Below are 23,885 nucleotides of genomic sequence, written 5' to 3'. Positions count from 1 at the left end.
TAATTTTATTTGCTGAGTCACAAATGAAAACAACATATGGAACTGGTGACAACATAATCAAAACCTAAATAAGCCATAAGAGAAAATCAATTATGTGTTTTGGCCATAAAACTTCTCAGTTTATCGTTCCTACTAGATCAGCTCTCTCTCTGAACTTCATGGATAATTGAGGTCCCTGCATCATTCTGGTTCGTACCTGCCAAAAGAGCTTTCTTAAAATATTTTCATAAAGTGATGGAATAGTATAAGGGTTAGAACTTTAGCTTCACAGGTAATTATCACTGGGATTTCAATTTTCAATTGTTATTTTGTTTTCTGGTCTAGCTAGATGCTGCAATTGTTTTTATATTTATCCTTATTTTTATCCTTCTGTTTCACATTTTGCAGTGGACTCATCTGAAGTCCTGGAAAACTGCATAAAAGTTTTTGAAATTCCAATCAGCAGGATTTCTTTTAGTAGAGGAGACTTAAATTTTTGATTCTGGTTTTAGCAAGCATATATTCCTTATTTGAGTGTTAGAAAGTCACAGTGAAAACTTTAATAGACCACTCTGCTCCAAAAATACCATACACATACCTCAGGAAAGGGCTTATTTTACTGAATTTTGGACCAAATATGTTTAGGATCACTGGTCTTACCTTTGCTGTGCATTGCTTGTGATAAATTAGGGAGGGTGAGATCTGTGTTGTTCCTATGAGTGTGTCAAGGTGAGATAAGTAACAGCACAATGTTATTACAACAACAATTACAATAATTCATAATTATTCCTTTGGAAATGCAGTTTTTAAGCTCTAAACTGTTCCTTATGTTTCATCTTCTCCTTGTAACACATATAGGTGGAATTGGCCACTTGTATGAAGATTTCGTACATCTGGGCTGAAACTTCTGGTAATCTTTGTCACGATAAGCACTTCCAGTATGTTTCTTGCACAGACAAACATGTGCTTTCCAAATGTTCTTTGTTATATATGTCCATAGGATTTCTTACAGATCTAGGTCTCCATGACTTTCCATTGCCTGCAGATCTGCATATAATATTACTTGCCTCTGGCATGGAACTTAAAGAGAGGATTAGTAGTGAACTTTTGTAGCAGGTCTTTAACTCTCTTCTCTACATCTGCTCACAATGACAGGCTGAAATGTGAAGGAGCAAAAGGATCTGAGGCCTCAGAAAAAAAGGCTGTTAATGCATGTTTTCATTTTATGCCAACTAATTCAGCTCAGGGAATATAATAACAGTTCACCTCTCTTTCCTGTGCACCAACCACTCCCAACTCATCTCCCTTTTTATGGTAAACTGAACTATTCCTGGAAAAAAACAAAGGAAGTTGTGCAGATACAGGTTATGTATAATGAGAAATAATAACTATCCTGTAAATAATGGAAGCTCTTGTCCCATCACCACTTTACACCACTTTTTAACAAATTGAAATGAATTGAAGTAAATGCAGAAAGTTGTGAACTTAATCAAAACTTTTAACCGCATATTTCCTTGCAGTTCCTTGTCTCTCTACATATAACTCCTTTCGATAAAAACTTCTCAGTGGACATAATGCTGAAGAATACGTTTCTCACCTGCTTTGGAAGAAAATACACCTTCGGACATCAGTCTTCAATATGATATTCTCATGTAAAAACTTTTCAACCCCATCAGTACTTCAGAAAACATTACCTCAGCTCTAAGCTGGTCTCCAATGTAATCGTTTCCATTTATCATAACCAGACAATATGCATTCTTCCTGTGTTGCCTCCCTCTGACAGCAAACCACCTAATCAATGAATGGAACCTGCCTTTGTCAGATGCTGGAGGTGTTTTAGGTATCCAGTATAAAGAGAAAGCTAAAACAAAGCCTTGAAAGAGCATGGACACTAAAGAAAGTTATACAATGGACATAAAGGTTTTGGAAAATGATGGAAAAATGTAAAATTCAGCAAGAATAAAATTCCACTACTTTGAGTTATAACTATTTTTCTCGCTAACTGGCAGCCAGTTACAAGTAGTATTCCTCATAAGGAATATAAGGATAATGTTTAATACCTTCACCAGTGACCTGAATAATGGGACAGAATGAACCCTTCATGAGTCTGCAAATAACACCAACATTGTGGAGTAGCCACGTGTGACTGTACTGGCCAGGGACTGACTGACGGGGAAGCAGCTTTGTCGAAGAGAGTACAGGGTCCACAATACAAGCCAAATGCATGTGGCAGCCATGAAGTCTAAACATGTACTGGGCTGCATAAGCAAAAGTGCAGCCACCCCATTGGTGAGAAAGATTATTTCCCTCTGCACTCATTAAGTCTGTACCTAAAATACTGGGCCTGTGATACATGCAGACAAACTGAAGGGAGCTTATCAGAGGACCAGCAGAAGGAGGCTGGGACGTATGACAGAGGAGGCAGCTGAAGGAACTGAGGTTTTTAGTCTGGAGAAGAGAAAAGGAATCTAAGAGCAGTCTTCAGCAACCTAAAGGAAGACAAAAATAAGGCAAAGCCAGACTCTGCTTAGGGTTGCACAGCGAAACAGCAGGAGGCAATAGTCACAACTTAAAACAGAGAAAAATAAAGAGAAAATATTTTTTCACCATGAGTGAACACTAGACACTAGAAGAAAAACAGCAGAACAAAGTCTGACCCTGAATTTAGTCCTGCTTGGAGCAAGAATTTGGACTACATCTCCAGAGTTCCTTGCTAGCCTACAGTTTCACTCAATCTATGATCTCTGTGGCTGCTTGAAAGCATCCCTCTTCCTCATGCCATGAAGCAGTAGATCCAGCAGCAGGTTTATTCTCTTCAAGTAGAAGTCAACAATATTTCTTACAGAGTGCCGTCCTGGGGTGTTCAAATCCCCTCTCTGCCTGTCTGCTTCCCCTGTTCCCTTCAGCTTCAACCTCGCTGTGATTCACCTTGCATGTTGACCTCAGTTTTCTTACCCGGTGCATTCTACTTTTGCCCTGCTTTTGTCTCTAGCCACCTTCACGTCTTTCTGTTTTTCTCAGCCAATGTTAGCTGAACCATTTCACATATGAATGCATACAAGAAGAAAGCAATTCATGGCAGTAGTGTATTGCTTGCAAACCGTGATAGCTCATGTCACCTTCATAACCCAGTCCTTTCTACCTACAGTCTTTACTTCATGTAATTAGCTTTTTGTTCTGAGGGAGGCTGATATGTACAGGCCTGTGCTACCCCACAGCAAATACATTTTATCATATGCAAGCAAGGCTCAGGAGCAGAGGACTCCCCAGAGAAACACTCCCATGTATGTCAATTTTTTAAACAGCCAAGTTATCTATACATCTATACTCTCCCTCTAATTCATGGCTGAACCTTAATGTATACTTTCTTGTCTTGACTTTTTTTTTTTTTTTTTTTTTTTTTTCTGTTTCTTTCCTTTTCCTCATTTCAAAAGGATATTAAATATATGCCTATGTATTAGACTTCCTTCAATAACAAAAGTTATTTTATACACACAGATTCCTTTTTTAAAAAATAAATTATTAAACAAACTCCTCTGAGAAGTTTTAAAGAACTTAAGGCCAAATTCTTTGTTATCTGTAATATTTCCATATTTCCATAATAAAATGCATGATTGAGATGTTCTATCATACTGACCTTTAAATGTTTTTTAAAATGAAATATTTCCAGGCTTCTTACAACCGAGCATAAGAAGTTCAGGTTGGGGTGAGAGTGAACTGAAATACAGAAAAGCTCACAATGACATGCAGCATTCAGAGCTGCAGAAAAACATCTGCAGCCACATGCCTTAACTAATTGCTGCATGACTTAGAAATTATTCCTTCTAAGGCAAGTTCAGACAAAAAATGGAAATATTTAGTCTGTGCCAGCTTTGTAAAGTGCTCACTCCACAAAGGGACTTTACTGTGCCATATTGTATAGTCCTTGTAAGGGCTTAGCTCCACAGAATTCTTAAACTGTGCTACAAGAATTCTTTTCTGCAGTAAATATTGTTGTTGCTAAAGTACAAGAAACATCTCTAGTGCTAGGCCTTGTGTGGTAAAAGTATTCTTGTCAGGAAAATTTTGCTCAGAATGTATAGAGGAGAACGCCTTTAAAACTTGGCTACGTTCACTGCAGGAGACTTTCTAAAAGTAGTAGTAGAAGTGGAATGGTAGTTCTGGAATTTTTTAACATTAGTATATTCAGATTTCTACAGTGGTAGTCTGCACATAGAGGTCTAGTGACATCTTTGATGTTGATGGCTAGTTTAGGTGATGGCACAAGCCTGGCAGATATGACACAGGGCTACTGGGAGACTGGTACCCTCCATGAGCAGCAGCTTAAGGACAGTCAGGGTTCCACAGGACTTATAAAATGCACAGTGTCCACCTGTGCACATGTGGTGCAGCCATGTGGTTTTACAGGAACCAATAATAGCTTTATAGCCACTGGACAGATGGCCACACAGGACTGTTTGTTTGTTAACATTGGTACTTATTGGAATAAAGCAAAAGGTAGCAGGTTTATTTGTAAAGAAGACTGCTTTGTTTCCCATAGCAGACAGTACCTAAAAAAAAGTTTGTTTGTTTTAATTGTGTTTGGAAACAACTAATGTGTTTAACCCATTTTGTTTTTGACTAGTCATGCCTGTGAGCTTGTTTGGAATTTAACTCTAAAGAACATATAAAAGTTTTTTCAGAGTTATTCTTGAATATTCCAGATTCAGGTTTTTGTGACCGATTTTACAATTTTATCTCCATTGCATTCTGTAGTTGAATATGTTAAGCACTAATTTGAAATATGCTTCTATAAATATATTGTCACTTAAATTTACTGTTCTAGTGAATATTCATGACAATGAATTCATTTCCTCCATGACTAGTGGAAAGTAAGCACAAAAGGGATGCAAAAGTGATTTCATTAAATAACTCAGATTAATATTTGCAGGTGATTTTTTTTTCTTTCCTTTTTTTTTTTTTTTTTTTTTTTTTTTTCCCATGCATTATTTACTTATCTCCTCAGCAAGCTGTACAAATAAATGGCACCACCATATATTTGCTTAAAAACTGTTGTTCTTAGAATACTGTGAAAGTAAATAAAACTTGTGTTTTCAAAGGTCACAACAGTAATCCCAACACCAGTAGGAAATCAGCAGACTAGCTGATACAAAAAAACCATCCATATAGATTTCCTTAAGTAAACTAGGCATAGGAAAGAACGTAAGGCTACCTTAAATCCTAACCTTTGATTATTTTAGGGAGCAAGCTTAACTTATTAGTAGTATCTCTTATACTGCTATTTGTCTTTTCTTGAGACCCAAATTTACTGCTGATTCTCCAACACTAAAATTATCCCAGTGGGGTGGCCTAATTTTGCAGTGATAATCTAGAGTTTAAGCAGTTGGTTTGGTTCATCATAAAGAAAAGGACTAATTTGCACTTCCATATGATAAGACAGAAATTAGTCTTTTATGTCTTAACTTTTTGTGTGCAGCCTGCAGCTGCCAACAACAATCTCCATTTCAAAACCCAGAACCAATAATGCAGGCTAAATCTGATTCAAAAGCCATTGTGTTTGTATTTTAATTAACAGTTTAGTGGAATATATTATTGTCTTCTCCTAAAAGCTGAACAGTTCCTCTCCCCAGAACATAGCCTGTAGTATTAAGCAGCAGCAGACTTAATTCAGAAAGGAAGTACCATTTGCACTAGCCAAATAGTTTGTCTGTTATATCATAGCAATTACAGACAGTCTACCTCTGCCATGTTACATGTCATTCAAAAATACCAGACTGCATCTCTACCTTTGATATCTGGAAATACACATATATATTTATTTATAATATTTTATTTATTTTTTATTTATTTATTTTATATTTATAATAAGTTTATAGTATTTATATATTTATTATATATACTTATATATATTTATATTCTTTCTTTCTTTCTTTCTTTCTTTCTTTCTTTCTTTCTTTCTTTCTTTCTTTCTTTCTCTCTCTCTCTCTCTCTCTTTCTCTCTCTCTTTCTCTCTTTCTCTCTTTCTCTCTATCTTTCTCTCTTTCTCTCTCTTTCTCTCTTTCTCTCTCTCTTTCTTTCTCTCTTTTCTTTCATAGCCCCTATTAATTTATGTAAAGAAAAAGATTAAACACATCAAATAATAAAAAAGAGATTAGAAACTTTCTCATCTCTTTTTATACTGAAATAAAGAGTGAGTCAGCACATGATGCACAGTCTTTAACAGGTAAAAGGAAATGAAAAATAAATGAAGTGCCTTCAGGAAAAAAAATGAACGGTTTCATCCCATTAGATAAATAAATCTATGCAAGTGAAATAAGCTGTACATCAAAATTTTAAGTTTCTATTATTATAGAAAGTTTTCAACAGAGGACAATAGATAACAAGAGTTCTCTTTCAGCACCTCTTCAGCAGATTGCAGCAATGACAGTCCAGTTCTCAGTGAAGGTTTGTGCACTTTGTTGTATCTGCCAGGCTGTTTTTATTCCCTGAAACTGAGTAGCTGTGGCAGGGAGTGCTGTCAGCTTCTTCTGACTCACAAGTGGAACTGAGACCTGCCCTAGAAGAGCAAATGAAAAATGTTTCTTTGGGTATGGTGTCTATTATATCCCTGTCATCTCTAAAGGGAGAGATGTTTTATTTCACCTCCTCCTCAAGAGTTACAAGCAAATAGCTGAAGAAAAGGAGGGGAAAACACATAATCTGATGGACTGAGAATGTGATATGTCTGTGAGCTTGTCAGTCTCAGTAGCTACTCAACGAGGCATTGAGTGTTTCTCAGTGTTGCATAGTTGTTCCATCTGCAACTTGTTCCATCTCTTCTTACCAAGTCTTAATACTTCAGCCATGGATCTTAGGCAGAAAAGTTTAATTTAGGTGCACTGCACTGAATTACAGCTTTGAAGTTTGAAATTTCACCAATAAGTTACATGATAGCAACACATTCTATTTTTCATGCTACCAATTGTTAGACTGAATTTAGGCACAGGATAAAAGGCTTCGGATTATTCCTTGCATTTCTACATCTAGAATATCCATACTAGGTTATTATAATCTCATAGACAGCTGAAAAGCAGTATAGGCTCTATAAATTTCCAAAGCAAATTGGATTTTACTTTAAAATGTTGCATCCACTAGAACATTTATTTTGTTAATTCTGGAAAGTAAACACAAAATTATATTCAGGGTATTCCATTTACCAAGAAATGATAATGGAAGAGTACCAGTAGAATGACATCAGCACTGAAAGTGGAAATGGAAACTCAATTCAAAAAATATAATCTAGCTGAATCACAAAAGGCAAAAAGTTGGATAATGGAATTGCTTAAACAAAATGGGAGTCTTGGCATAATGCCTTGTGATACCACAATTAAGACTTCACTTGAAACATAAGAAAATAGTCAACAATGGACTGTGATAATATTCTGTAGGGCCATTAAGCTTGCTGTTCAGTCTTCAGAGCAAATTTAGAACTCCAATTTGATGGAAGTAATGATCCCAGAAAGCAGTGATGGATGGGATTTGTGACAGTCTGGGCCAGTTTGTTGACCAATGACACAATTGTATCTGCATCTTCTGGGTTTCTGTGCTGAGTACATTGGGAAACACTATAGTAAGTAAGTCAGAAAAGCTGAATGCGTCAGTTGGTAGCAGAGAAATATAAATATACAAAATGACTATCTTATTATCTTGTTTCTTCAAAATGCACTTTATTTTATTTTAGGAAGATGGTATAGAGTCCAGAAGTTGCTTCTTCCTGCACTGGAGAATAACTGCTGGTGACCTCTGTCTCCAGACAAAGTCATCAGATATTTGAAGAGTGTTGTTTCTTGTTTTTAAATCTCCTGAATAAGAAGAACTCAAGTCATAAAGCAATATGGCAATTAACCTTTTTATCCTATCCAGTACTTATTTCAACCATGTATTGAAGCAAATATATTCAGGTACCCTTTGGTATTTAGAATCACTGAGTAAACGAAGGTCTGGATTCCTGTACCTGAGGTTGGTAAGCCCTGGCAGTTCAAAACATGCATAATGGCCTAAGAATGGCCTTTCATTTTCAAATCAACAAGTTTCAGGCTTTCTTTGCGGTCTTCTTCTTCTTCTTCTTCTTCTTCTTCTTCTTCTTCTTCTTCTTCTTCTTCTTCTTCTTCTTCTTCTTCTTCTTCTTCTTCTTCTTCTTCTTCTTCTTCTTCTTCTTCTTCTTCTTCTTCTTCTTCTTCTTCTTCTTCTTCTTCTTCTTCTTATTTTTTCTCTTTAATATATTTTTATAACATTCTACCTTCTGATTTCTGCCTGCTATTTTGAATATTGCTTTCAAATGTCATTCTAAGAGTTTTTCTGTGCCACATAATATGAAAAAGAGGAGGTTACTAGGATTCATTTTCATTCTATTTTGAAGTAATGTCATATCTTTTGTTCCTTACCATGGTGCCTCATACGCCAGTAACAGAAAAAGTAATGGAAAACAAATTTGATCATGCTGAAACTTAGGAAAATTTTCTACTAAATATAGAACAAACTTTTGCAGAAATCATGGACACTGCAGAAAGGTAGGGAGGAGAATGTTAAAAATTACTGACAATAATAAGATGGGATGTGATAGTAGGACCAATGGGAAAAGGAGGTCCTTCAAAATTCAGTTCTTAAAGAGGCCAAAGGGAATTTAACAGACTGCATTGTGCTGAGCCAGACATGATTTTAACAGGACAACATGAAAGTGTAGCATCAGTCACTATAAAAAAAAAAAAAAAAAAAAAAAAAAAGTAAAATTAAAAGTAAATTCAGATTGTTCTTCTCTTCTGTTGCTCTTCCTGGAACAGTTCCACTTAATATAAAGTATTGAATACTCATTGGGCTAGAGGGAAGTAGTGAGAGGAGGAACTGTACCTCCCAGCAGTTAGAGTACTCATTTGGGAAGAATGATGTTCAAATAGCTGCTCCAAAAAACATTCAATTATTTATACAATCAGAAAAACTCAAGATAACTTCAGTCACAACCTGTCAGATCAGCTTAGAAGTTAGAACAGTCACTGGGGAGAGGTGACCAGAGTCCTGCCAGTAAATAATGCATATCAAGGGCTTAAAACAGTCTTCTACATTCCAAATGAGTTCCCCAAGCTGTAGGCTGCATTAAATTACTCTGTACCTCTCATTACTTTTTTTCAGTAATGATTTTCTTATGCATCTTTCATATTATTTTCAAACATCTAGATTTTGTCCTGATATGAACAGGGCTAGAACAGAGTAGTTACTAGAACATTTTTACAACAAAACAACAAATAAACTTTTGCTGTTTGTTACTTTAGTCTCTCTTTCTCTAGCTTGGACAAAATAAATACATATTCTTTATCTGCTCTAGGGTGAACACTGATGACACATGAACATAATTTTTAGGTAGGCTATTGCATTTTGGCATAACAGTAGTGCAGGGATTGGTCATCTGAAAGAATAAGATAAAAAGTGGGGAAAAACAAACAAACAAACAAAAAATAGAACAGCTTTCTGTAATCAGCAGAGTACTCCAATCAAAACTTTAGCTTCATTTCTATTAAAAAATACTTATCTCTTGCTGATTAATATAGAGTAGATTACAGTTTTTAATGCCAAAGAGTGAAGAGGTCAGATTCATCCTTTGTATTTGTTATTGTACTAACTTGGTCTGTTAATACTGGAAAGATATTAATCAGATGAGAAATGTCCTAATCAGAGAGAAGCAAAGAGTGCTTTACAAAACAGGTGGCTACTGCTGTGCAGGAGCATGACTGGAATGTGGAGTGAGAGAGCATGATTTTGAAAGAATTAATTAAATAAAACATACACCAATGATGAAGTGTTTTGTTGTTGGTGGTGTTGTTTATTTGTTTGTTTTTCCAATTTACTAGATACCTTTTCAAACAATCCATCCTGATGCTTGCTAGTTCAATGAATACCAAATGACTTCATACATTTTTAGGGGGCCTAATTTGCTTATTATGCCACACTCTTCCTTGCTGTTCTTCCACTGAGAAGTTCCAAAATCAGTGTGAACTGAGAGTTTGTCATTACCTCTCTGAATCCAGTGTTTGGACATCCAGCTTTACTACAACAGTTACTACATACAGTATGGAATGCCATTCAAGATCTAAAATGTGACACGAGTTAGTCTTTGCTAAATTAAGTACATCAATTTTCTAAATATGTTTTGTGACTTTTCTTCATTTCATGCTTTTCTTTCGGACTGTTAGACAACTACCTTTGTCTGCAAACACAGCTAAGGGATAATTCACCACAGGGACAATTTCCAAAATGGCAGTATGGGTAAGGCAACCTCAGCTTTGGTCTCCTTCAACTTCTACAGTCCATCAGTACTACCCAATCTGGCCTTGCAATCACAAACACTGTGACACAATCCCAACTGACACTAGAACATTCAACACATAGTCTATATTACCTACCAGAGGAATACTGCTTTGGTGGTCTGTGACACATCTTCATGTAAGACATTTCTTCTTAGTTTTACATTGTATGCTTGGGCTCTGTGGCTACTTTCAGGTGTGTGCCCTCCATTTTTGAGTTCTTTCTCACTTTTAAATAATTAAAAGCTCCTGATGGGTCTTGTGGATCTTCACAATGTCTTACCCATAAAACCCTCTCAATATCTACCCTATCTTTCCTTTTTTTGTGGTTACAGTGGTCGCAGTTTGGTGCTATGCTTTGAACACCTTTTATTAAATTACAGCTACTGTGCCTTTAATCTTCAGGCTATCTATCAAGAGATGCTCTCTATCAATTTTCAGAGTTTGATGAAATCTCCTTTTCTTAGGACATTATCCCTCTTTTGATGTTTCCCTTTCGTAGAATAACACATGATTTCTCATTGAGCTTGTGCAAATTATGTTTTTCTTCTTTTATTCCTTTCCTCTGCTTTATCTATCTCCGTTGTCACATTTGCCTAAGAGTGTTGAAGTGGCTGGGACTTAGAATGGTGTAGCATTAGACTTACTGGATCTCTCCTACAATTAGAGATCAACTAGAGACAGAACCCTGCCATGGCATTATTCTTCTTTCATCATACATTTTTTAAGCCTTTCACTTATTCTTAATGCTCAAAGTAAATGCATGTACTGAAAAAATGTATTCTTGATTTCCCTTCTGTTCTTTGTGAATAATTTCTACTTACACCAGTACTCATCTTACAGTGTGTTCTTGCCACATTCCCTTGATGTCAATTTTGCCATGGCTTTGGCTGCATGTGAAGTTTCTTATTTCTTCACTTTATTTCTTATAATTCCAACATCTAAAGAGCCATCGAAATGTCATCCTGTGAGAACCAAAGTTGTGTTTTTGCAGTCAAGAACTAATTTTCTGTATTCCAAGGTAGTTGTGTAGTCATAATAAGGAGAAACGCTAAGTAGATACATGTAAGTGGACAGTAGAAGACCTCACTGTTCCAAAATAAGGTAGAAGCTTGAGAAAAACAGAATGAGCAGTGTGAGAACAGTAAAACAAAGATCACAAGTTCTCAAAACATAAGAAAGGAGAAATTAAAGGGTTGAAAAAAAGAAAAATTGTACATATATGGTATAGAGAAGAGTCAAGTAGCTTTTGAACCTATAGAACTCAGCCAATGAGGAAACAGGGGAGGTGATCAGGTGTCAGGTAATAAGGAATAAAAGGTTATGATTCGTTTACTAAAATGCACTCCTGATTGACAGGTCTCCCTCTATTGCAATCGCGAATAAAATAGCTTCACAGAAGATCCTGTCTGAAGAAAATTATTTGAGATGTTTCTCACAATTCCACAAGTTTTATCCCTATCTCCCAGATGGTCTTCTTGCTGCTTTCTCTTTTCCCCTATATTCTCTGTCTGGGTTAATTCTCTGACTAGCCTATTACCATATTTTGCTTTCTTATAGTCTTTTATCACCTGTCTCTTTCAAATTTTAAAACCTTCCTGTGTAGGGCTGAGAATCTGTACCAGGTCATTTATCTTTGGGAGCTGGACCCTACTTTTTGCTACATTTTTTTATTCATAGAATGCTCTTTGCCAAAGAGGGTAAAGCTTTCCAGATGACACCAGGTGCAAAACAGTATGCTTCTTCCCAGGATGTGTTTGTTCCTGCCTGACATTTATTCACATTTATTTCTACCTTTACTTCTCCAGCAGAGCTTACAGCATCCTGAGATCACTTCTGACCTGTTATGGGTTACCTCTAGCATAGTGTTGTATCATTGAAAGATAGTGCTCAGAGAGTTTGATTGACTTAGGGTAACACTCTCTGCTGTCCCAGATTTTCTCCCTATGAGACAAAACATCTCCCTGAATTATGGGTCCAATCATCAGGCAATTTGCTTTATGCCTCTCCAGGGAACCTCTAACCTGCTCCACCTATTGTTTCTCCTTTTCAGATTGTAGCTGTAACTTCCCAGCTGCAACTACATCTGATTCCTCAGTCTTGATTGTCATTGTTTGCTACTGGTTTTTAAATTTAAAGATCACTAAATGATTCTTCTATCCAATGAGAAAAGGACTTGTGTAGGAAGTGAGTCACTACCTGCTGACTGAGACAGACAGTATCTGTCCTCTGCTGAGGAATGTTTTTAAAATATGAGTTCCAAAATCTGTCTTCCTATGCATTGGAGCTGTGGAAGAAGAAGGGGAAATAATAAACAGAAAAATACTGTAATGTGATCTTCTAAACTTCTGCACAATATTGGCTGATTGGGCTTTTTTTGTTTGTTTGTTTGTTTCATCTGGGGACACAAAGTTTAAAAATCTTCCACAAGGTCTTATCTCTTTAGGAATCTGACATTAGTCTTTTCATATTGGTTTCATTCTCCAGTTGCTACATATTTTAATGTGCTGATTTTTATATTTTACCAAGGATAGGGACATTAAGGAAGCATATACATGGCAAAAGTGCATGTGTCACAGAGGAACCCGTGAGTGGCAGAAGACTAGTAGATGACATCTTTGTTTATAAAGTTTCAAAATAAATAAAAGAGAGATAAAAATATTATATGATATATATACAAAATATATAAACATGGGGGAAAGAAAGATACATAGAAACACCATCTCTGATTCAGACAGGGGCACCTCTTCTAGGTAACATGCCTGGATGGAAGAATATAGGCAAATTGAACAAGCAGCAGCAGGTTCCTGTAAGATCAAGCCACTGATAGAGCAGGGATTTGGGATGTATAGCTCAGAGGATAAAATCCTTATTCTGGAGCTGTGGAGAACTGCCAAGGAATCCAGACAGGGCTAAGATTGTTTACTTGAAATCGTTGCTATTTGAATCAGTTTTATGAGGTGGTGCTTCGTAGCTGGTATGTTTTTAGAATTGTGTGAATCTACCTCACAATTGGAGATATACATTCACATGCTACTATATTCACATATTGAAAATAGATTGGTCATATGATGTCCTTAAGCTGCAAGTGAAAAATTCCAGGAATGCAATTAAAACTATTATTTTAGTATATATGCTAAAGTCATGGTTAGGGAATCAACAGATCAGAATTTTTTTAGATTCATACTTTTTGACTGTATCTAAAGAAACTATGCAATACAATGCAATGTCCTTGGTTTGCTTATAACATCACTTAATAAATTAAGCATTTAAAAAACTTATATACTTGAAGTATTTCTGTTCCAGTTCAGGAGTTAGTTTTTGCACTAGGTTCATGAGGAAGCAGGTGACACACTATTTAAGCATGCTATATTACACTGAAAATCCACACATCACTTGAGCTAAACCTAAGCCAAAGCTGACATGGTATTATGGAAACAATATTTTAAACCTATTTATTTATTCTGTGATTTAAATATGCAAAACATTAGATAATTTTATTCCACATAAAAATAATTTAGCATTTTGTAAATTCAAAGCTTTCTTCTTGTTATAAAAATGTAAGTCTTTAACATACCAAATACTAGCATATATATAGCATAATGACTACCTCAGAAATAACACTCTCTCTCCCCAAAATCTGAAGGTAGATTTTCTTTATTTTGGTATGAGCCCTTAGGTAAAATAAGAGTGGATATAGATCTATTTTCACAAAGTCTTGTTTCACAAAATAAAAACATTTGAAAGTATCGTGTAGATTTTTGATGCATATAACTAATTTTATTTTGAAGGAAGTGCACAGCTTTTGCAGTATAACTGTTTTCACCTTTTCCAAAATGCCTCTCCCAGACTTTGTTTTTCTTCAGTAAATCAAGATGCATATTCCCAGTATATGTAGGAAAGGAGCTAAATGTCATGTTAAGATATTGTGCTGCCGTTACACTTAACATGGAGTGGGATTTCTTACAGTTTAAACAGAACTATTTGGAATGGAACTTGTTCGTTCTTTAAATATTTATCATCTTGAAAGACTTTTTTTTTTTTTTTTTTTTTTTTTTGCCTGAGGAAATAGCAAACAAGGATACAAGCATGCTTTATTGGTCTCAACAGGTTTCAATGTGAGATTTTCAGAGTGTTTTACATATGTTAATGACTTGAGCTTCACACTACTCCTTTGGGAAAAGACAGCATTATCCCACTTAGCAGTGCAGGAAATGAAGGAACATGTGTGAGTTATTTAAAGGTATTAGGTGTCAATCTACATGATGAAGTGCTGAAATACTGAAGAAAAAATCTGGCTCATTGAACCTTGACGATTTAGTCAAGCACATACAGGAAACTTGTGGCCTCAGCAGGAATCCAGAACTTCTAATTCCCAGGGTTTTTGTCATAATCCTCCTCCCAGTACTTTCAGTTCAGTACGCAGCTGCAGCCGGTGCAGGTAAGGAGCCCAGGAGTTTTAAATGTTTATATCCAACAGAGCAAGAGTTGAAAAGAAACTTCAGCTTGAACAGCAGGCTCTTGCTTTAGCCATGCCACAAGCATTGGCATTGGTGGAAATAAGATCATTTTTTTTTTCGACTGACAGGATGAGATTCTTGTTTCTAATTGTAGTGTTTTTTAAAGAAAAATTAAAAAAAACAAAAACAAAAACAAAAACTGCATTTGTAAGGAAAGGAGGAAAAGAAACAGACACACAAATTCTATTTGCCTTTTTAACTCCCTTTCATGAAATGCAAACTGTGACTTCACCTTTTGTGGGCCTTCAAAGGGTAGCTGTTTCAAGTGTAATTTACATTTTTCTAAGCCTGTTATTCGGAAAAGAAAATAAAATGCTTTACTCTTCTACATTTTGGGGGGAGGGATAAGATGAAAAAGTAGCTAGATGAAATCAACTACTTTAAACAATTACAGAGATCTATGTAAACTAACAATGACAAAGTAAACTCACCTAAATATTTCTCAAACTGACATGGAAGCCAAGGTACCTAAGATTTAAGGCTTATGCAAGTATTTTCTTTACTTAAAAACTGGAATAAATCCTTGCATTACTTATAACAAAGGAAAAAATGATATCAAAACACAATCTCTTCTTATGCTATTATGCTCTACACATCACTGACTCAGCTTGGGTGAAGTCTGGGCAGGGCTGTCCACACTTGGTTCTGTGGACAAATTGCTCACCCCATAAGCTTCTGCTGAAAAGCAGATTTATAACCATTTAGTTCTTGTATCAATTTGTTAGCTGGAGCTCCTAGCCCACACCAAAGCCCTTTTGAAATGCTAAGACTCCCACTAACTTTTTCAGCTGCTGATCCAGACAGCTAATCATTATCAAACTGTGGACCCTCCCAATGAGGTGGTCAAGTTTAAGAAGACTGAGGTTTTACGGACACATTGATGTTTAGGTTTCTTCCCCTCAGCAGCCTTTTGTTTGGAGTACTATGATGGATTTGAAAGGCTAAATTCTGAATTATTAGACTCTCAGACAAGAAGTAGGGACTGTAATCAAGGTCTCCACATGCAATAGTCTGCAGATTGTTGTCTGTTTTTAAAAGGGTCTTTCTCAATCTTATTTTTGGAGCTATTCTGCTTTATAAATAATTAAATATTCAGTGAAGCGGAGACTGGAATCTCTTGTTCCCACCTCAGTGCCCTAACCATTGAGCCTGAAAGTCCTTCTCTCCTTTTCTTTGGCTCAATGAATATTTAATTATTATCCCAAATGGAGCAATGTCAGCAGATTAAGATGTTTTTTCTATGATACCCTGTCTGGTGGGTTGGACACACTCATGGGATGTTTGTTGTGCCTGTTCCACTCAACAGCTTGTAAAACAAATTTCTGACCTGCCAAAAGACTACTTGCTCATGGAGTAGGTCCCATCATGCTTGTATTTTTTTGAGCTTGAACATATGACTCATGGGAGAAGTCCTACTGGAGTCAAAAGCAAACATGTCTTTAAGTATATTGTGTTATGTCTTCAATCAATATTTTAATTCACAGAATGGAATTAATTAATAATGTATAATTTGAATATTATTCAATACCAGATTATATGATAGTAGGTGTATGAAAAAGCAAGAATGCTACAGTGTCATAAAAGCACTATAAAGAATTCCAAAAGAGTCAAGAAACAAAGGTGAAGTCCAAGACTGGTACAGTAGAAGGAATGGGAACTATGTCAGGGAAATTAATGCTGCCCAGGGCTGCTCTTTAACAGAAAGAAAGATCTTCAGAATCGTAACTCCGAAAAACACAGAAAATTAATGAAGGACAGCAAGCTAACTGGAAATGTTTGGTGCAGAGGTCACAGAAGGAAACCAGAGCATTCCTGTTGCAATGTGCCTTGCTCTTAATGTATCCCTTGGGACAATCAGCACAGAGCTCTGCTTCCTCCTTGCAACCCTGGTGCCACGCACACGGTCAACGCCTGACAGTGCACTAATGTCACCTTTTGATGGTCCTCGTGGCTTGCTTGGGACACCGACTGATAGTAGGGTGCCGTGGTGTGTGGAGACTCACCTGCCTCATCCCTGATGTGCCAGCTGTGATTGGGGCCTGCTGTGCCCGAGGCAGGCTTGAGGCGATCAGGACAACACTGGCCAGGCCTGTATACTAAAGCACTGTTGTCACAGTGGTGGGAAATATAATAAGGCATGAATTTTAAGTTTCCCTGTTTGAGATCAGTTCTTAAGGGGCGTATGTGGTTGTGTGAACGCTCTTCCTCTTTGACTGTTTGCACAGGAAACATAGCTGGATGCTGTGTTTCATTTCCCAGCATTGCTGACTTTAGGGACTAATGCGGTATACCAGCCAACAACCCCTCCCCCCCCCCCCCCCCCAGGTGTGAAGATGTTGGCTGGAATCACTGCTTGTCATTGAGTGAAGCTTGAAATCATTATGTTGCAGTATTTTTAATATGGCTGACAACCATACACTAAAATCAAATCATTACAGTGAAAATTACATCTCTAATGCTTTGAGTGTGTATATGTGAGGGAAAGATTTGAGATTACAGCAAGGCCTCTAAGATTGGTTTTAACCCTTGTGAATTGCTTTAGTGTTCCCCCCTTCCCCTCTGTAAAAAGGACTTTTTTTTTTTTTTTTTTGGCAACACAGTGTGTTAATTTTCTACCTTCAAAACTAGAATAAAGTGGATAGCTGACACTTCCCTGGAATAGTATGGTTAGACACTTTCAGACAGTATCAGACTGTGTGTATACCAGCATTTTTACTTGACTGTAAAATGCAATAGTGCAATAGAAACCTATCATTAAGTACCATTATAGAGGTAGAAGTAGAAGCTGTTGCTGAACTAGGTCTCTTGTTAATTTAAACTAAATTCAAGACCTGGCAGGGAAAAATGATTCTTGAACAAATAGAGAATTCCTAATGAAAATGAAAAAAATGAAAAAAAATAATGTTGGACAACGTATTTTTAATCAATATGTATGAGTTTTTTTATAACCTGTCAAACTGATGGCATGCTTCCTTTGGATTAGCCAGCATACATAAATATATCAACCACTTCAAATCTGCATTTGTTAGAGCTAATATGACTGTAACTTAGTAACAAAATAAATTGTATAAGTGATTTTACCATGTCTGGTCTTGTCTTTTTCATTGAAATGTCCCTTGCTACTCTTTTATTTCAGTTATAATTACTTATTTTTAGCTATTTTTAGCTAACACTTTTAGGTTTTGCTTATTTCTAGTAACCCAGGCAATGGTCCTTGCTTTATCTATGCCTGTACCTGAAATCTGATATTTAAAAAAAAAAAGATATTTAATCAAGAGTATTAGCACTGAAGAAGAAAACCACATGATAAATACCTATGTTGACATATAGACATCCACCCAAGTCTATTTTTTTCTGTTCTCTCTCAGGTGTGAGAGCTCAGTGGAGGTGGCAGTGTTAATAACTACAGCAGCCCTGGAGGATTTGAGGGCAGAGTGATCTTAGTAACTTTGTGGGCACAAAAGCTCTCTACATGTCTCAAAAAAAAGTTACATTTTGGAAGGAACATGCTAGTTGTATCATGAGGAGTTCTGCAAGTCTCACAAGCAGCAAAACCTGGTTTGGTTGTACTAATTTAGTTTTTTAGTGTTGCTAAAATACCAGCAAACCAGACTCAGGTCTTTCATCTGGTGAAATGGACAGTGTTCAGGCATCATGTATATCAGGGTAGATTTGTTGTTCTGCACTGTAATTTCCCACCCCAAGGGATTTTGAAAAAATGATACAGAGTCCAGCTGACTGTTGTCAGCACAGACATGAATACTGAAACCAGCTTGTCTTTCTTCTCTCCTATATGTCCTTAAAGGAATGAGAAAAACAATAAAAGTAGGTATTAACATTATTAACATTAGTTGTGACTGAAAACTAGTAAAGCAAGATATACTGCAAATGGAGATGACAAGATGAAAGATTTGTTTACAAAAGATAAATTTGCTTTCCTGGTACCTGTGGTTGCTCTTAGCTTGTCCTGCCTTTCTCAAGGGTGTGGGAGGAACCACGATCTCCAAATATAGTGAAATTATGTGGGGAAAAGTGTTCGTCTGGTTTTGTAGTTCTTTTTAAGTCTGACAGTCTGAGAAGCATGCAGTGCAGCAAGGACAGGAATAGAGTATAGGATAGGAATAGGGTATAGGACAGGAATAGGGAATAGGCTGCTGTATTACTACACAGGGAAAATAAATGAATAAGAGACAAATAATTCAAAACAAAAGGGTTGACTGTCTTGGATGTGCTAATGACAACATGGTTTACACTCCTTTGCTCAGAGTAGTTTCAAATTTGAGTCCATTTAGCAACTATATGCTATAGAAAACCTCTTTGCATAAACTTTATGCATTACTTTGCATAAAGTAATACTAATTAAATGCACCCTCATAAAGTAGGATGCAAGATACCAGCTTGAATATGGAAGATGTTTTGCTTTTTTTTTTTTTTTTTTTTTTTTTTTTTTTTTTTTTTTTAGGATGCATTAGGGGGATTAAGTATTTTAGATTAGATTTAGTAATAGATTCTAACAGAAAATGTTTTCCTCTGACAGTTTCAGTTAGGGACCTGCTAACACTAAAGTATAAACTTGTCTATGGTGGAAAATAATATCAGCTTGGATGACTCACCCTTTTCCTTCTTATAGCAAATAAAATATATAGCATTTAAGAACTTGAATTGCCTTAGGGCTTAAGCCTTCTGCTTACTGAAGTTTTCCAAAGGAAAGTGTAATATAATCTATTTTATTTTATGGCATTATAATAAGCTGGATTTTCAGTTATTTTAGGGAATACACAAGTCTTGACAATCAGAAATAATTTGTTTGATTGTTTGACATCAGAGCATTTCATTTATCTCCATACTTTAAATCTCACAGCATTTATGAGGCTATTTATATAGATATTTCCTATCAGCAAAGTCAAAATAGAAAAGACTGGAGATTTTGAAATAAAACATTTTACTTCATTTTATTTTACTAGCAAGTAAAATAAACCTGCAAGGTAGATTGGACTGATGCTAGAGTAAAATGTTAGGAAGACAATGCATTTTAATGATGTTTTAATTGTTCATCCATTTGGGGAATTTATTTGAAATTCTGCCTCTGTCTATCCAGGCAGCTCTACTTACTACTAAATGTGAATTTTTATAATAATCCAGCAATCATCTTTTTTGGCCATAGGAGATTGTCCTGGAAGGCTATTCCTGAACTGCAGTTAACCATGAAATAGATCCTTTGTCCAGAAAGATGAACTTCACACTTGAATTGCTGACAGGTCACAACCTGCCCAGTTTCCAAACATTTCACAACAAAACTAAGATGTTGTACAAGAGCTGTGTGCAAAATTGTTGGTATATGCTTTATATTCAATGCTTATGGGCTGTGCTACCACTGAGAAACTGACCTCAAAAGTGGAGATCTCAAAAAAGCCAATTGTTAACTTAATGACATGTGCTTTACATGCCAGTGCAGGAGCAGCGTCTATGGCTCTGGGCACTCCTCATTAAAATTCCTCTCTGAAAGCAGAGGTAAGGGGATTTCCTTCTGAAGGAACTGGTGCTTTGATGAATAGTGCTTATCATTCATGTCAACAGCAGCTCATCCTGAAGGATCAGGTGAAGAGGATTTTTTTTCCTTTAGTTTGTACTTTACATCTAATGCCAGGGTTTTTTTAAACATCCGGAATTAAACTACCTACAGGCTCCCAGCAAACTTTTACTTCCTCTTTTTCTGCTTTATCTAAAACCCCAGAGCAAATGCTGATGGGGAATGTGCTAGTTCATTTCAAAATACCCTTTTTCAAGGAAAAGTCTATAATTGCTGAGAAGCTATTTCCAGTTATGACTCTTTCTGTTCTTATCAAAGGCAATCAGAGATGCAAACAAAAACAATAGGTTTTGGCTCTAGATTGGTAATAGTAGCAACATCAGTCTGCCTATTGAGTCCTGTGTCATAGACCTGTGGGATCTCAATAATATGTCAGAGTTCAGCACTGTAATCCATCTGCCAAACCCAGAGAGGTGCATGGGGGCACCACTTTCATGAAGCATGCATACGTGAAGAAGCCCATGGTTATGGTGCTGTTGATTTAGTGTTGCTCATAGCTTTCATTGCTTATGAAGTTTAAGTGGAATGGATGCAGCAGCTCCCCAGGCTCCACAGTGAAGATCCTGGGAACTTTGTCAGGATTAAATGTGTTTTATTCTGAAACATAGAGTCGGATTGATACAAAAGACTACTCCTTCATTCAGTTTTTATATTCCTGGATTCTGGATTCCTGGATCCCTTAAATTCTCTGTTCCTCCTCGTGAGTGGTTTCTGCAATGCCACTTGAAGTCTATCACTTTTTGTGAGGTTTAATTTCCAGTGCCGGAACTGGAAAAAAAAAATCTGTGTCAAACTGAACTTTATTTTTTTCATTTTCTCCCAGCACAACAGAAAGTTTTGAGAAAATGGGCCTTCCTGAAGATTGTCACTACTGTTCCCTTCTTTTGTTTGGGTCTGTAACTGCTGATACTAATTATAGGTGAATATACCTCTTCCTTATTTTATGCAAACTGCATGACATAGAATGAAGCAAACAGGCTGTAATAATATATGTGTAGGTTTCTAAATCAAGCATAGATAGACATGGTAATTTAAGTCATAAAATAGCGGATATGTTATATTTTATTTTTAGTACTTAGGTGGTGTTTTCCTAGCCTTATATGAAAACCCTTGCTGTCTGTGCCATTGGTAGGTAAGATTACCTAACAGTATCCATTTTAAGACCTTGATGATTATTGTATATCTTTGTAGATATTGTAGATTGTAGATTGTATTGTATTATAATATTGTAGGTTATTGTATATATTGTAGATATTGTATATCTGCAGAGCGTAGTTAATTTTTGCATTCTCTTCCCCACTTCTCCTAGCAGTTCAGGTATTACTTTTATGTTAGTTATGTACATGTGTATGTAGTAGAGACTGTAGTCAAAGGATGGAAGATGTGATTTTTTATTTATTTATTTTTTTTTAGTATTATTTGCTAGGCAAATACTGGGAGCTCTAAAGAAGGGTTCAGTAGGGTGTATACGTGTGAGTCTCCAACTGTTCCTGTGTAATAGGATCATTTCCTGAACAGGAATGTACTTAGTATTATTTAGTCATAAATTATCAGTGCATGTAAATCATGCTTTTGTCATGATTTTAGCGTATGAAATCAAATTGCTTTCTCTTACCTAGGAACAGTTATTGATTATCTTTGGCCTGGACTTAGGTAGTATGTTGGCCAGCCAACCAGAAAGGTGTGTTCAGTTTTTAAATCCTGTTTAATAATTACAAGATCTACTAAAGATTGCTGAGTTTATTGCCATAAATTAGAAACATTCATTCATAGATCAAAATAAATGTTAGGACTAATATGATGTTTGAAGTTGTTACATTGCACTAAATACTAAATGATGTTTCAAATCCTAGTGTCTGACCATATTTAAGACTTTTATCTTCAAGGTTACACATGATGTAACATAGATACAAATGCTGCAATCAAGGAGAAGGCCGGTCTACACACTATTTGTCTTTTCTTAGCTGAAAGTAGATTTAGAGTAGATTCAGATAAGCTGGAGCAGATTTCTGCTTGGGTGTTCTTTTTCACATAGGGATTGTGTTGATTCCACCTGACCTAGAACTGTTTTAAATAAGCAAAACTAATTCAAAACAGCTATAAATCCACATGAGGAAAACTACGAAATCAGTATGGCTAAACAAACAGTTTTCCTTGTATAGAATTGTAAAGAGAGTGGAGCATATGGACCTTTTGTTGCCAATCTTTAGAAGCATGAAGGCAAAGCACTGAGAACCAGGCTGACTATACACAAAGATGTTTCCTTGCTCCTGTGAAGTGTTTCCTCTCTGAGTTTGTGTATATATGCTATACTTGCATACAGTACATACTACTGTGCTCTTGTGTGAGAGAGCTAAGTCACTTTATCAGGAGTGAAAAATTCATCATATTACAGACTAATTCAAATAAAGCATGTAAGGGTTTGGAAAGCTTCATTTTAAAATTAATTAAAAGTACCAAAATTTGGAAAGAGGCACAAATGCTTTAAGTCTCGTCTTAGGAAAATATAATATTTTGAATCTTATCAGAAATATTTTGTAGTTCCAAGGATGAAAAGCCCAGACAAGCTCTGGATTGTTTCCTCCTATAGTAAATGGAGAATGACCAGGAAACACGTTACAGAACAAAGTTTCAGATCTGTACTGCATAGATACATCAGGCTATTTAGCATAGTAGGGTTTAATTTTAAATACAAGCTGGTAAGAAGATTATTTTCTCAGTAGTACTGTCACAGATGCATAATGAGACCTTCTGCTGGCTAAAAGAAGCAAAAATACATTTGACTGTTTGCCTGCAGCTTGTTTAGCTCTATCACTTGCTTTCAAATTGCCAGGTATTGAAACTGCATAGGTGAAAGTGGGTGAGCAGAACCTTTTGATTTCACTGGATTAGTGAGGATGCATCATTGCTTTTGTCTCAAAGCTTATGTTTTATGTAAATGCTTACTAGATCTTTTACTGAGCCTGTGCACAGGGGGGAGAGGTAGCATTCAGACTGAAAAAACAGACAAAGTTTTAATTGCCTTAGTATAAGAGCATGAAACTTGGGAACCAAAAGAGTAAGAAAAGAAGGACCTTTGTGATTGGTGTCATGGAATCTGATACATGAAGAAAGAAGTGGAAAACAGGAGGAAAACTTTAATACTAATAGTTTCACACTTTTGCTTATTAAATGAGAAAGCAGGTCTTTCTATTCTCTTTCTTTTCTATGTCACGTCTGTTTTTAATATTATTTTATAGAGCTAAACTATCAGTTTTCTTTCTTTAATAGCAATGGGTTATTTTCTAGTCTGATTTTTTTAAGGAAAATATAATCACAATTTTTGTCTATGCAAGTAAGTTTTGATTGTGTTGACAATTTTCAGCCAGAGGTTAAAGTCACAAAGATACTAAATGCATGGAAGTTACATTAACAAGCAGTTAGATGTAGCTAGAGACTATTTCACTGTCCCCTCCACACCCC

This window comes from Aythya ferina, assembly GCF_964211825.1.
Source record: "Aythya ferina genome assembly, chromosome: Z".
NCBI lineage: Eukaryota > Metazoa > Chordata > Aves > Anseriformes > Anatidae > Aythya > Aythya ferina.
Note: the sequence above shows the minus strand (reverse complement) of the source record.